This window comes from Podarcis erhardii, assembly GCF_964252035.2.
Source record: "Podarcis erhardii genome assembly, chromosome: 2".
NCBI classification, from domain to species: domain Eukaryota; kingdom Metazoa; phylum Chordata; class Lepidosauria; order Squamata; family Lacertidae; genus Podarcis; species Podarcis erhardii.
The window spans coordinates 41,872,631-41,888,611 of record NC_138498.1 but is presented as its reverse complement, the minus strand read 5'-3'; the positions used below and the strand labels follow the sequence as shown (position 1 = coordinate 41,888,611).

General features: G+C 44.1%; 1 protein-coding gene across 3 annotated transcripts in view; it reads right to left on the bottom strand.

Moving 5' to 3' along the window:
- Positions 1-9,738, bottom strand: part of PIK3R5 (phosphoinositide-3-kinase regulatory subunit 5) — a 61,325-nt gene extending 51,587 nt beyond the window's left edge. Inside the window, exon 1 of one of the 3 annotated variants that reach the window (XM_081848672.1) lies at positions 9,431-9,738. The gene's annotated coding sequence lies outside the window, so the exon portion shown is untranslated. Of the gene's footprint in view, positions 1-9,137; positions 9,198-9,430 lie in introns of those variants that run through there. The other 2 variants (XM_081848675.1, XM_081848674.1) reach the window with 2 other exon arrangements.
- Positions 9,739-15,981: the final 6,243 nt, after the last annotated feature.

Below are 15,981 nucleotides of genomic sequence, written 5' to 3'. Positions count from 1 at the left end.
CGTACTTCTCTTCCATTTTTCTGGGTGGGGAAAGTCAGACATTTTGTAGTTTGACAAAATGGGGAGGAGCCACAGAGAAAATGTAGGATGGCATCATAGGAGAACAGCATTGGGTGGATATAAGTGAATGAAGCAAAACTATTCTACCCTGGAGTACAACCAACCCACATTGAATAGCAAGAGCTCACATCTCTCCCCAAGTATAGATCAGTACCTTCCCAGGAGAACTGAAAGGAGGAACCAGAATTTTAATTGTTGTTGTCGTGTTATTTTGCTTTAAGGTTTGCACTTTTTTATTATGCTGGGAAACTACTTTGGGACCTTTTGGCGAAAAGCAGTCAATAAGTTCTATTAAAACACTGATTGACTTCAAACCCTTTCATCCCAGGCAGGTTAGGGTGGTGGGTATGGAAATATGTCTCTTAATAGAAGAAGCAGCATAAAGTAAGAAAATAAGCATGTGTGCATAGATAAGGATGACGGAAGCAGATGTGTGGGTATCAGCAGGCCAAACCTTAATTTCTGCACATAGAAATATGTACTATCACCATGAGCAGTTATAAGCCAGCAAAGTGTGTATTTTTGTTTGTGGTGGGTTGCTATGTCTTTGAGGTTAGATTAAGATCTTGTGTTTATAAGCCGATAGCATGACTTTCTTTGTCTTGCTGGGGGCCACTAGCACCCAGACAATTGCTAAAAGCCTCAGTGCACTGCTCCCTGGACTGTTTTCTTGCATTTGTGTTCCCAGCAAAACAAATTGGACAGTACTCATTCTATAAAGCAGCACCAGCTATCCAATGGGTCGTGCTGGTTGTGCTCATGGAACTTGGAGTGCAACAGCACCAGGGATGGGGGGCACAAGTTTCACATCTCTGGCCTAAATGAACTTTTAGAGAGGTCTTTAGCAAACGTCCCTATATTTTATTTTGCAAACCCATGCTTCCTCCAGACTTTTATTTATAAACCCTTTCTTCATGACCATAATGTCACAGGATTTCATGTTTTGATGCAGGGAAAAAAATAGGGAACTTCCCCACCCCCAGACCACTGGCAGAATGAAGTAATTTCTCAGTATGCTGAAAACGTTTCTCAAATCTTTCCCCAAACTGCATGATATATGCAAAAATCCCCTTCACCTCCTGCCTCACATAAAACATCCAGATTACATAGCCACTGATGCCCGCCCTAAAAAAAATTAAGTACATCCCAATGCACAAACACCAGTGATCGTAACTTAAGACAGTATTCCAAGTGCATATATTGCACTTATATTTATATATTTATACTAAGTCTTTAAGATATTATAAGTTTTTTATTTTTAAAAATCATTTCTTAATGGTCCCTAATGTGGAATTCGTTCATTAACCACACTGGCATTCTCTCATTCCTAGTGCTACCTTGCCTCAATTGCAGTCTGCATTCTGGTAGCAGAGCTTCTATTATGGTAGTTTACAACAACTTCTCCCAGCTTTATAGAGTGAGTTGTTGTTATTAATTATTATTATTATTATTATTATTATTTGAATTTATATACCACCCTATACCCGGAGGTCTCAGGGCGGTTCACAGAAAAGATCACCACAACATATAAAATCAAAATAAAAACAACAACCCAACCCCCCCCCCCAAAAGAGCCAAATTTTAAAAGGGTATAGGATGTCCATCAGATCAACCAAAGGCCTAGATTAAAAAGAACATTTTTGCCTGGCACCTAAAGATGAAGGCGCCAGGCGAACTTCCCTGGGGAGAGCATTCCACAAATGGTGAGCCACTGCAGAGACGGCCTGTTCTTGTGTTGCCACCCTCCAGACCTCTCAAGGAGGAGGCACACGAAGGAGGGCCTCAGAAAATGATCTCAGAGTCTGGGTAGGTTCATATAGGGAAAGGCGGTCCTTGAGGTACTGCGTCCCTGAGCAATACTCGGCTAAGGGATATTAGCTGTCAATATGAATAATCAAATAACAACATATAATTGTTCTTTGTTATAGCTACACCATACATTTAAAGCACTCTTATGCCTCTTTAACTGTCAGGCTTCCCCAAGAATCCTGCATACTGACCTTGCAGACTTACAATCTGACCTTGCAGACCTACAAATCCAAGCACCCTTAATAATTCCTACAGTTCTCCTGACTGTGAAAGTAGTATAAGAATGCTTTAAATGTACGGTGTGGATGTGACACTTGTATGGAAAAGTTCACATTAAAAAAATATTTAGATCAGAATGATGTATTAACTGGAGAGCCAAATCACTTACCCTTTCAACTTTCTTTTTATCAATCCCCTCATTTGGGGGAAGTTTCCTCTTTAGAAGTCAAATGTGACTGTGTTGGTCTTTCTTGGCAATTGCTCACCTGCATATAATGTGTTGAATTTTACAATACTGTGGTCACTGTTCCCAATCAGTCAAAGAACACTTGCACATCACTTAAAACCTGAGCACCACTTAGGATTAAGTTCAAGGTTGCCTCCCCTCCTGCTCTCTTCCATTGCATTTCTTCACCTCCGTTCTTCTATGTTCGTAGCAACCCTACCATTATACCTTCACTGGCTTTACCCTGCTGTCTTGCCTCTTCTAATCAGCATCCACTCCTCTTGGTTCTTGAACTTTGCATGAACCTCTAGGTAGAAAGCCTAAAGTTTGACCTATATAGCTCAACTATTAACTACTATTCTACCTCAAACCTATTGGCTGGCAGGTCATTTCCACAACTCTGCAAAAGAAGATGAAAGTCCAGCTACTTAAAGATTTAAACATTTCTACCAATGCAAAGGAATGAGTCTGGTCCAGTTCACCATTCTCAACCCTTGTGAGCAGCACAATTATCAAGCATGGGCAAAAACATTGCAGTGTTTTATTAGACAGCCTGCATCTCATGCCTCCATGTATTAGCAGATACTGTGAGGAGAAGCGTGGCAATGGGGATTAGCTAAAGAACTAGATGGGGCTGGCTAACCACCAGCTCTCCGTGTGCTATTGGACTCAGATGATGAAGTGTTATAGTCCAACAACATCTGAAGAGCCACAACTATTCCTGGTCATAGGAAGCTGTATTATAAGCAGCCAGATCACTGGTCTGTCTAGCTCAGTGCTGGTTTGCAGAAGCTATTTGGGGTTTCAGGCAAAGTTTTTTCACCCAGCTGTAGCTGAACCTTCCAACATTGGATGGACCTGAGTTTAGAGGCAGATTTAGGGAAGCACAACCAGTTCTGGTGGTCACCGAGCTGAGAGGGCACCATAGGGGGCACTGCAACAATGACTAACAATTGAAAGCAAAAGGAAGGGGAGCACCAAATTCTGGCACCATTGCACAGAACACTACTGAAATTTTTAAGTCTGAAGTCTGCCACTACCAAGTTTATCAGAGGTGGGGGGAAAACCTTTTCCCTATCCACTTTCTCTACACCCTGCATAATGTCCGGAGGAAGAAGGTGATCTAGCCTTTTCTCTTTGCAATGAGGCCCCAATTTAGTAGCCCCACAAGACTGCTGGGGAAAAATAGGAGAATAAAAGTCACTGACTGGGGAAAAATAGGAGAATAAAAGCTGTACAACAGTATCAGGCAGCAGATGTCTTGCAAATAATTTTCCTCTACAGGATGTTGTTCACTGTTGGCTCTTTTGAAGGTGGCATGAGCATGTGCCCTTGTTTAGTGGCACAAAAAAGACAAAAAATGTTTCTTGCCTCAAGACGCGATTTATATAGTGCACTACTGCATTTTATCATATTGTAGACCCATCAGGGACAACTCTACCATTTGACAGAGCAAGGCAACTGATTTGAAGCAAATAATAATAATAACCCAGTGAATTGTTATTGACCCCATCTGCACTATACATTTAAAGCAGTATCATACCATCTGCACTATACATTTAAAGCAGTATCGTACCACTTTAATCAGTCAAAGGTTTCCCTGCAAACTCCTGGGAACTGTCGTTTATTAGGGGGTTTCCTAAGAACTTTCAGCACCCTTAATGTTTGTATTATGTTTTTATATATGCTGTAAACCACCCAGAGTGGCTGGGGAAACCCAGCCATATAGGCGGGGTATATATAATAAAATTATTGTTGTTGCTGTTATTATTATTATTAACAAACTGCACTTCCCATGATTATTTGGTGAAAGCCATGACTATTTAAAATGGTATGCTTCTGCTTTAAACCTATAGTATAGAAGAAGTAATTTTTTTCATTTCTGCTCTCAGGGAAAGAGGGAGCCAATTGTGGGATATTCTGTCTCAGGTGCCAAAATACCTTGAACAGTTTTGGAGACTCTGCACCTTGATTTTAGGATGTGAGAATGTTTGTTGCTTCACCTCAGGTAGGAAAATATCTTGGGCCAGGGTCTGGAGCCTGGCCAGTGTAAATCCCAGATCTGCTCTCCTATGAATCGACAAACACCAGGAGTACAAGGCAAACTATTGCATCAATACATGTGAACTGTTTTTTTAAAAAAACAGCCAACATGTTTCATGAATGCAGATGGCTAAAAACAATGGAGGAAATAGAAGGAAGTGGCACCTGGAAGGATGCTTGTTTTGTTTACACAAAGTTCCAGATCCAGGATACAATCTAAATAGATATACTATGCTGGTGACTTGGAATAACTCCTCAAGGGAACAGTCAACATCAAGTAAAAACAATGGGAGGCATTTTGAAAGATTTATAACACCGTAACTTGAAAGTCATAACTGACAGTTTACAAAATGAAGATGTGATAGAGCAGAAGTGACAATGTACACAAACATCTGTAGCAGTGCTCTGCAATTTTTTGCTCCATTGGTTTTTGTTCTTAAATATATAGGACAAGCAGGTGAGTAGAGGACATTGCCGATGTCCAGTGACATCCTCCTTCCCACGAGGTTTCCCCACAGTTAAGTCCCATAGTGATGGACCTGCCCCCAAGTTGCATGCATAAGATGCCTGCTGTATTCAGGCAGCCAGATTCAATTCAAGGGCACAGACTAGATGGTTCGGGAGTGGTGGGAGATAGCTCAGCTTGCAGAGCATGAGACTTTTAATCTCAGGTTTATGAGTTCAAGCCCCACCTTGGACAAAAGATTCCTGCATTGCAGGGGGTTGGACTAGATTATCCTCGTGGTCCCTTCTAACTCTATGATTCTGTGATAAAGAGGTAAGGAAGGAGAAATAAACATCCAAAGAGAAAACCATGCTGTGAGTGAGCAGCCAATTCCCCCTGCAACACAAAGTCTGCAGACTTTTGACACACAAAGTGACTGCAGCATGGAGCATTTGGGGAAGAGGGATCCAACATGAATGTACAGTTTCATGTATGGCTGGGGGAGGAGAGAGAAAGATAAATGGCAGATGAGGCACTGGAAACCAGGAGGAGACAACTTTGTGTGGAGTGTCAGCCTCATGTTAAGATTCTCTTGCTTTAAGACCACTTTTTCTGCTTCATATGGGCAATCGTTTAGCTTGTGCACTCATTTAGGTAAAAATTGTAAGAGGTTTTCCAACACTCACTAGAGCTCAAGGTAGTCAAGAGTAGGACATAAATCAACACACCTCATATGTTCATCCAACTCAACTCTAAAATGAATGAAGCTTTTGTTCCCATGACTGTTCTCAGAAGGGTATGTACAGCTTTGACTCCCTCGAGACTTAAGCCTTTCTTTGGACTTCAAAACTGTTTTCATTTAGAGATAGTGGATGTTCGTCCCGTAACCCCCCAACCCCCAACCCCTGTCCACGTTCTTCTTTACTTACAGGGGAAACATATGTATTGCAAAAAGCAAACAAAATTAAGGCTCTAAAAAGCATTAGAAAATTGATTTCATTCATTGACTTCCAAGGGTATTCTGTACATTTTCTATTTGCTAAACAGGGAGGGGGGATGGAGGGGGGAGCAAAACATGTGTTTTATCAACAAAGCTTCATAGTGGACACTAGGAGGGGTGAAGTGGGGGTGGAGGGAGATTTGTGCTACCAAAGTAGCAGTTGGCAGCTGGGTTCTTCAGCACCATAATGGCAGTGTAGAAAACTGTCTCATTATGAAAGCAGCATACCCTCCCGAGTTCTCGTTTCTTAATGAAAGCTCCACTTTTAGCTACTACAGAAACTCACAGCCTCCTCTGTGATACCAAAGCTTCATATAAAGCCACACTGTAATTGAAACTAGTATTGGTTTGTTTGTGTTTTTTTTTTTTTAAAAAAAAAAAGGATAGCGTTTGAAATGGCAAACGCCTTAAACAAGGAAGCCCAAATTCAAAGCTTGACTCTGTATTGTTTATTTAACATGATTTTGATTGTGTAGGCCCCTTACACAAAATTAGTTCTAGGTCAACTCACAAAAAGAAATTTGACAACCATAGCAATAAAATATGCAACACCAAAAATAAAGAGATACCTGTAAGACATCACCAGCATTAAACCAATTCACACTAAATGGTAGCCCGTCACATACCACTGAATGCCTAGGAGTAGGGAAAGGTCTCAGCCTTCCACTAGAGAGTAGTAGTGCTTGTACCAAGCAAGCCTCAGTGGAGAAGAACCTTCACACTGTAGCATCTAAAAATGTTGTTAAGTGTTTGTTTCTTAAATGCATTTCACTTCTAGTTAATACCTATGCAGCACAAGCCTGTCCATGTTTACTTGGAAGTAAGTCCTACTGTGTTCAGTGGGACTTACATCCAGAGAAAGAATGCATAGCTTTGTAGCCTCAATGTTGCAAATAGATCCTTTGTTGGTGTCACATTCCAAAACTGGACAGATCAGTGGATACAATATGATCTAGAATAACAGTAATAATAATAAAGTATCCTTGCCATGGCTACATGAAAAGAAGTTTGAAGGCATGACCCTGACTGATATTTCAAATGAACAATAAAATACAGTATTTAAACGAGCAAAGCAAGTTGTATCTCAGGATAAGAATGTGAACTCCTCAAGAGTTAGGCAGTAAAAACTAGAAGCAAAGTCTTGGGGGGGGGATTGCACCCCTCCTGGAATTTAAGGTCAGGTATCTATGTGGTTTACAACCCACCAATGATCATTTGATTATGTTTCAAATTAGTCAAACAACTGAGCTGTGGAGGAGGATTGATAAAACAAGATAAGGAGCTGAGGGGAATGGGCAGGCTAACAGTGGAAGACAATGAATGTGGAATTTAGACAAAGCACTTGTGACCAGAAAACAACACTGCATTTCACAACCTCTTAAGCAAGCTGCAAGAGCAAACCAAGCTCTGGGCACCCAGGAACAGACTGGCTAATGCAATACACATTCAAGAGTGCTTCTGTATTTTTACACCAACCAATTGACTAAATTGGCAAGGCCACTTCCCATATTAATAATTATTATCACACTGCAAACACACACACACACAGCACCTTATGGCGAAGTGAGGGCGGAGGGGGGACAAATATAAGAAACATAATCAACATCTCTACAAAGTAAAGAAGTCATTATCTTTTTACCATGCAGATACAAGCATGCGCTAACATTGAATACCATCGGATTCTTCAAAGGCCACATCATGTTATTTTTTCAGACATGTTCATCAGCCTGGGAATAAGCAATGTGATCATATACTCCCTCAATAATAAATAATTGCCAAAGTGAGGTTAGGGGACTTAAAAGTGCAATCCTTAACCCACTTATCTGGAAGTAAACCCAACTACACTGTTAGGAACCAACAGATACACACACCTGGAGTAAGCCCAAGTGACAAACAATGAGTCTCGCACCTGAGTAGACATGCATAGGATTGCACTGTTAGTGCCACACTGGAAGTCACCACCTGCACCAACTTCCTGAGGCATATAACGCAGGTGTGTGGAGAACCTGTGTGGCTATTCAGATACTGTTGGGCTCCAATTCCAATCTGCCCCAGCCAGCACAGCCCATTGTCAGGGATCCCCTGAGTTGTAGCCCAGTGGCATTTGGTGGGACATCAGTTCCTGGTATAATGGAAAGAGGAAATAACCAGGTGGTCCTTCACCCCAGATGAGAAAGTACACATCCGCATCAATCACAGTTCTAGATGTATACATACTATACCTTTAAAGCACATTCAAAGTACTTCCCTTCTCAGCAGAAAATAATCTTGGCAACTGTAGTTTGCCACTCACAGAGCTATAATTCCCAACACCCTTAAACTACAGTTCGCAGGATTCTTCAGGGGTGGGTGGGTGTGCTTTAAAAGTCTAGTGTGTACAAAATGCAGAGTATGAAGTAGCCTGAACCTTCCATATTTTTCCTTGCACCTCTGCTGACAAATAAATACACATTTGGTTACATTTTAGGGAAGCAATGTATTTAGGATTCCCTCCCCCCCACAAAATATGCCCCAAGTTGATTTTGCAACACATAAGGGGGGGAGAGAGAGACAGGCTGAGAGCTAGAAGAGGAAATTGAAGGAAGTGCTGGATATAGTTTGCTGGGCTCTCATCAGGGCTGTAATTCTGCAGAGTACAGAAGGGGAAAACTTGGATTCTGGTTTTGGGAACAAGATTCAGTTTCTCTAGGATCTTTCTTTTAAAAAGAGGCGCCTACAAGTTTCTAGTCCTTACGGACGGTAGGTGAGCTCGCAAAGTTTGCAGCAAACTACCTTCAGAAATCTCAGAAGGGGACATTTCAGTCAGAGGGGAGGGGCTGAAAAAAGAGTTCCGGTAGTTGTGGGGAGGACGCCCTCCGTGCCTTGAATAGCTCCTTCCTCCCTAACCGGAATAAAACGATGCAAAGCAGTAAACACAGCAAAATGGTGCGAAATGTATATTAAAAATAAAATTAAAAGTTGTTCCCGTGGGCTCAATGTGCAAGATTTATCCGTGTCCGCGTTCCTTGACCCAGAAACTGGATTGAACTGGTGCAGGATTCACACCCTGACCCTGACCCGTTCCCCCTCCCCAACCCGTGAGAAGCAAGTCCTCTATTGGGTTCGCAGGGAAGCACGACGAAGCGGGCAAGCAGATCGCCGCCGCCGCCGCCGCCCCCCATCCATTCCCCGTTCTTCATTTCCAAGAAATGGTACGAGGCAACGCTCACCGGTGAAATTATCCATTTTATATTCCCACCCACCCTCAACAAAAAATTCACTTTCTCTCACACACACAAAGAGGGGCTTCAGCAGAAGTCTGGAGCAAGACCAGGGATGTTGCAAGATTTCCTCACCGAACCGGGGCTCGACTCGATGGCCTCTGCGCTCCCTTCCCAAGGCAGAGGCGGCATCCGTGTGGCCCCGAACCAACAGGACGCGTTTCGGAAACGGAGACGCCTTGCCCAGGCGACCTCACTCAGGATGAAGCTCCACTGACAGCCGCCGGGCTTCTCAGTCAGCCAAACGCGCCCCCCCCCCCCCGCACCCCGGCCCCCGAAGCCGAGAGACACCGGGACGCGCCCTCCCGCCACTTTGGAGCAGCCGCGAGCTCTCCAAGCCCCAGTTCCGTGCTGCCACGACGACCGACCTGCTCTGGGCGCCTCCTCCCTGCGTCTCGCCCATCCTCGGCGGCAGCCCAGCAGCAGCGGCGGCGGCGGCGCTTCAAGTCCTCGCCATGGCTGTCCCGCCGCGAGCAACACTCTGCAGGCGTCGAGCTCAGCTGAGGGAAGAAGAGGCGCGAAGCGGCCGCCCCGGGCGGGCTGGCCCCGCCCCTTCCCCGGGCGGCCAGGTGGCGGGCGGAGGAAGCGAGCCCGCCCGGCGCCCTCAGAGCGGCCGGGGGGCTGAGGCGCGAGGCGTTGTTTGTTGACCGACCCGGTCGCTCTCTCCGCCGCCTTCCCCCAACCAAGTAAACCCGCCCTTTACTTCCTCCTTCCCCGCCGCTGGTTTCAAAATGTCAGAGGGTGAGGTGGTGGAGCGCCCGGCCTTCTTCTGAAGAAGGCTGCTGGTCGCCGCCGTCTGAGGCGCGCTTGACTCGGAAGTCAGCCCCGCTGAGTCCGCTGGGGTCGACCTCTCCGCTTGGTCGGTCGCGCTGCAGCCCATAGGTTGGATGAGGCCCTAAGCTACTGAAGGTAATGGCGCCCTTTATATGTCCGGCGGTCCTTTGTCAACAACAACTTGTCGCTGGTTTTTGTGTTGAATATATGCTGTGTGGTAATTTATGGACCTCATCGGTATCTAAAGCCATTTGCACATGTTGCCATGCAACCAGTCCATGAGGAAGGTAAAGGGACCACAAACAGGAGTTTGCCACCCAAAATAACAGCCCTGAACTGAATTCTTTCTTTACTGTGAGGGATGTAAAGGTAAAGGGACCCCTGACCATTAGGTCCAGTCGCGGCCGACTCTGGGGTTGCGGCGCTCATCTCACTTTATTGGCCAAGGGAGCCGGCGTACAGCTTCCAGGTCATGTGGCCAGCAGGACTAAGCCGCTTCTGGCAAACCACCGGAGCGGTTCCTATTTATCTACTTGCGCTTTGACGTGCTTTCGAACTGCAAGGTTGGCAGGAGCAGGGACCGAGCAACAGGAGCTCACCCCGTCATGGGGATTCGAACTGCCGACCTTCTGATTGGCAAGTCCTAGGCTCTGAGGAAAACAGTGATATTTTAGCAAGCAGGAGAGCAGGTGGGGCCCATTACTTACATCATAGCAACCTACACAACACAAAACAAAACACTGTTGCTGTATGTAGGTTTTATTTTATTTGTTTTTTATCTTGTATTTTGGAAATGTACATCCATTTTTTTCCCTTAATTTTTTTGGGGGCCCCCAAGAGAGTGGGGCCCTAAGCTATAGCTTGTTTAGCTTATGTGTAAATCTGGCACTGCTGCAGCCTGAAAACAAATGTCCCTTGACGACACCGGAAATCATTTGAGCTTTTGGTTTGGTGCCATAAGATTGCACGATGCTCTCTCAGTTGCTACACACTCTACCTTTCCCCTCAAAGAATTCTGGGTACTGTAGTTTGCATGCCAGGGGGTTGGACTAGTTGACCCTGCTGGGGGTTCCTTCCAGCTCTACAGTTCTGTGATTCTGTGGTGAAGTGTTGCTGAGAACACTTACCCTGCAAGGGGGTCAAACTACAGGGCCCAGAATTCTTCAAGGGGAAAGGATGTGCTTTAAAGGTACAGTGTGTGTGTGTGTGTGTGTGTGTGTGTGTGTGTGCCCTGTCTCAAATTGAAGGGTCATGCCCCCAAGTCAGAGAAGGAGGGAGGAGGCATGTCATTCCAATGCAAAGATGATCTTGTGCTATGGATGTGGTCACCACCTTGGACAGCTTTAAAAGAGGGTAAGACAAATATGTGGAGTGGAGAATAAGGCAATGGCTTCTAGTGAGGTTGGCTATCTACAGCCCCCAGCAGCGGAGACAGTAGGCTTTTGAAGACCAGTAGGTGGGAATCATGAGGAGGAGGAGAGGGTGCTGTTGCGCTCACTTATAGCTTGTTTGCTGCTGTGAGAACAGAGTGCTGGACTACAGGGGCCTTTGATTTGATCAATGAGGGCTCTTCTTACGTGGATTGTGTAAGCCCTTATGGTGACTAAGATACGTTGAGCCTGGAAGGATGACTACCCACTGTCTTACTACGCAATAGTCTGAGGACCTCACTGCTCTGGCAACATTCAAACATATTTCATATGGGCATCAATCTTGTGTGGATATCTGCAAGGCTTATATTAGCTAATGTTTCATTTAAGATCTGTGTACTAATGTGGTCTATTGTCATTGTTAGTATTGCTTCATTATTATTATTATTTTCTGTTCGCACACTCTGTTCTTTAATTTTATTTCTTCTTTTCCTTGTTAAATTTGCATTTAAAAAAAATTGAAAGATGCTGGGCTTGATGGGCCTTTGATCTGATCAAGGGGAGCTCTTTTTATGTTCCTGTGAACAATGCAGATATCATTACTTTTTTTTCTCCCTCCCCCTCCCACCCTGTTCAACATCCAGCCTGAAGCTTTTGGAATTTTTCAAAATAAAAATGGCAAACTAACCCTTAGCCATGCTTGTTCAATGTAACCTACCTCTTCCTCTGCTTAGCTTATTTAGTGGCTCGCTCACTCTCTCTGAGCAAAGTTTGTTTATTCAGCATGGCATGTGGAGGATTGGCAAATAGCACCACAGGAGATGGTGTCATAGTCCCTACTGCGAAATAAGTAGTGGTATTTCGTCTCTACTCCACTGCACCACTGCATACCATGCTTCTGATCTGCATTGCTTGCACTTGAGCCACATTGAGGATGAGTGTTGCTAGGTGCTTAAAGGACTCCGGGCACAGACCGTGGAAGATTTGCACAAATGTATAGGGTGCAGAGTTGTAAAGAAAGAAGGGGAGTTTTAAAATGGGGGGGGGAGCAGGCTGGAGATCTGGGGTCAGCTTTTGGGCTTTCAGGGCCACTCCCTAACAATATCACTGGTGCCAGGTCCCAAAATATCTGATTCAGTCTGCATGTGTTTCTCTTGTGTGGTGTGCAGCAGCAGCAGAGGAACTTCCCTTAATTCTTCAACCTGTGCAACGTGTGGCTTCTAGAAAGCATGCAGTTCTGTGTGTTGTGAAGTCATGTCCTGAATGTACAGCACTGCTAGCTGCAGAGCTTTGCATGGTCTGCTCACCATAACCCACAAGTCAGCTCAAGGGAATTACTCCTTGGCAGGTTGCCAGCCGAAGGGGATTACCGAACATGGCCGTGGGCTCTGGGGGCTTCATGCTGGGAGGAAGGAAGTGCAGAACAAGGAGGAAGGTGGTTTTCCGGGCCATGTGCACTGGCTGGGAGCTTGCTGCAATTGTCAGCGACAAAAGATGTAAACAAGGTGGCATCTATCCTTAAGCTGAGCTATAGAATTGGCATGGTATGATCTGGGCTGTGTCTGTAATCCCCCAGGAAAAAACAACTCAGCAACAGAATTAGCTTCCACACCTCTACAAAGAATTGTTCAAAGCAATATGCACTCCCATAAAAAATCTGAAATCAATTCCTTTTAAGCAATTTCTTCTTTCATTAAGGAGATTCCTTCTTAAGGAGACTCCTTCTTAAGGAAATATATACAGTACGCACACACATATATACATACAAATTCCACCTGAATACTAAAGCTGGTTTTGAGTTTTCATTTCCTACTAACACTTTTATTTGCAAATGTAAGCAAAGCTTATGAAGTTAACAAGACTGTCTTTAAGATAATGATCAAATGGCACCGATCCAGCTAAAGCTAGTAATGACTAGGTCCCACTGAAATTAACGAAAGCAGTTAGTCATGACTAATTTGCCCCACTTCTTTCAGAAGGACTTAAAAGGAGAGTGGATGGGGGGGAATAAGCCTTGCAGACCTTTCAATAGTGGTGCAGAAGAGAGAATTTCAGCCGTTGTGTCTCTCAGGACAAGCTATACCTCTTAAACACACTTCTTCTGCCCAAGCATGGCAGGTGCGGGAGTCCCATCCCGTTTTTTCACTTGACCACCCCAGCCACATTTGAGACCAGTATAAGTAACTCTAGACATACAAATTCATCATTTGTTCTTGGTACTCACATGGCATGACTATTGACTCTCTTGGCTTCTTCTTTTCCCATTGATTTCCTTCGCCCCACAATATCCCCAGAACCACGAATGGCATTTTTCTGCAGAAATAGATTTGCATAGAACATAGCCCTTCTCTAAGCAAACCTATCCTTAGAAATATGCAAAGTCGGCATCCAAGCGATAGGGAGAACAAAGAAGCAGCAAATATTTCCCCTTTAGTCATATTAATTAAGAGAGTGCACTGTTTTTCAAAGAGTGAGGCTGCGCATACACCATTCATTTAAAGCACACACACAAATGGCACAAGAATCCTGAGATCTATAGTTTACACTTCACAAAGCTACACTTCCCAGCATCTGTAAAAAACTACAGTTCCCAGGATTCTATGCAGAGGGTGTGCTTTAAATGTTATGGGAATAGCCTCAGATGATTCTAGAATCCAGGAGGGAACCTGTTATAGTTTCTCCACGTGACTGAGCCACACTGAAAGAATGCGTGTAGGGGTGGGCTTGCTTGAAAGTGGCCAACATGAAAATCTTCCTGCCAAGGAAATGAAATACTACATAGAGGAGGCTAGGCTATATGCTTTGGCTCAAACTATTAGCCTGTGAAGGACAACAGTGGGGTGAGGAACCCATGACACCCCCCCACCCCCCATGTTGGACTCCCAACTTGCATAAACTGCAGCCAGCAAAGCCAATGGCCAAGAATGATGCAAGCTGGGATCCAGAAAAGTTTGGAGGGCCACATGACAATCCTCCCCCAATCCCTAGACAGGATCTTAAAAAGCAGAGACATCTCCCATCCAAGTACTAACCAGGCCTGACCCTGCGTAGCTTCCGAGATCAGACGAGATCGGGCGTGTTCAGGGTAGTATGGCCTGTATGTATTATCATAATTGTGATAATACATGTTGGAAATGTAAAGAAAAGGAAGGAACATTCTTTCATATGTGGTGGACCTGCTCCAAGGTGAAAGACTTCTGGGAAAAGATTTATAATGAATTGAAAAAAATGTTGAAATATACATTTATAAAGAAACCAGAGGCCTTTCTTCTTGGAATAACAGGTTCGGAATTGTCCAAGAAAGATGTTAATCTATTTTTGTATGCCACAACTGCGGCTCATATTTTGTTAGCTAAAAAGTGGAAAACTCAAGAATTACCAACAGTAGAAGAATGGCAGATGAAGATGATGGATTGTATGGAGCTAGCCGATCTATCCGGAAGAGTCCGCGACCAGAAGGAGGAGGAACATCACGAAGAATGGAAGAAATTTAATGATTATTTAGTTAAATTTGTTAAGCTAAAATAACTGGAAATAGCGTCCAGATACTTAAAGGGCTTAGGATTGTATTTATGTTAACTGATAAAATAATATGTTTAATACAAGAAGGAGAAGATTTAAAGATGTTAATGTTTAATTTAAGGGGTATTAAAATTGAGATTTGGAAAACCGTTATAAGGATATGCAATGAAATTCAACTAAGGGGAAACGAGGAAGTCGTTTTACAAAGTAAATAACTGTTATTTTCAATAAGGTTATGATTTATGTCTGTTATGTTTTGTTTGTTTTATGTTTTTGTTTGTCATTGATATTGTAAAAACTAATAACATTTTTGCAAAAAATAAAATAAAATTAAAAAGCAGAGACATCACCTTGCTGACAAAGGTCTGTATAGTTAAAGCTATGGTTTCCCCAGTAGTGATGTATGGAAGTGAGAGCTGGACCATAAAAAAGGCTGATCGCCAAAGAATCGATGCTTTTGAATTATGGTGCTGGAGGAGACTCCTGAGAGTCCCATGGACTGCAAGAAGATCAAACCTATCCATTCTTAAGGAAATCAGCCCTGAGTGCTCACTGGAAGGACAGGTCCTGAAGCTGAGGCTCCAGTACTTTGGCCACCTCACGAGAAGAGAAGACTCCCTGGAAAAGACCCTGATGTTGGGAAAGATGGAGGGCACAAGAAGAAGGGGACAACAGAGGACAAGATGGTTGGACAGTGTTCTCGAAGCTACCAGCATGAGTTTGACCAAACTGTGGGAGGCAGTGGAAGACAGGAGTGCCTGGCATGCTCTGGTCCATGGGATCACAAAGAGTCGGACACGACTAAACACCAACAACATGGCAAACCTCCCCCAATCCTTATACAGTATGGGAGTATGTGTACTGCCTGAGTTGTATATGCCTCAAAGATGGCCCCTTTGCCTGTGCTTGCTTATGGCAGCTGCTCCATCTCCCATGTGGCAAGCAGGTCAAGCAGCAAAGACTACTTCTCGGTGATTGCCACTTTGTTGTGGAACAGCATTCCTCACAAAGTCCAGCTTGAGCATTTCCCAGCAGCAGCAATGCATTATCTCAGAATGCAAGCAAAGCATGTTGCGGCCAAGGATTGGGAAGGGGATTATGGTAACAGCAGGGTCTTTACAACTTAGTTAAAATGTTGTCAGCCTAGGCCAAGCTTCCTGAGACAGGGCAGGTTAAAATTCAAACACATAGATGAAAATGGGTTGAACCAAAATGCCAAATAAGGGGAATTCAGAATCAATGTAAGGGTCTCA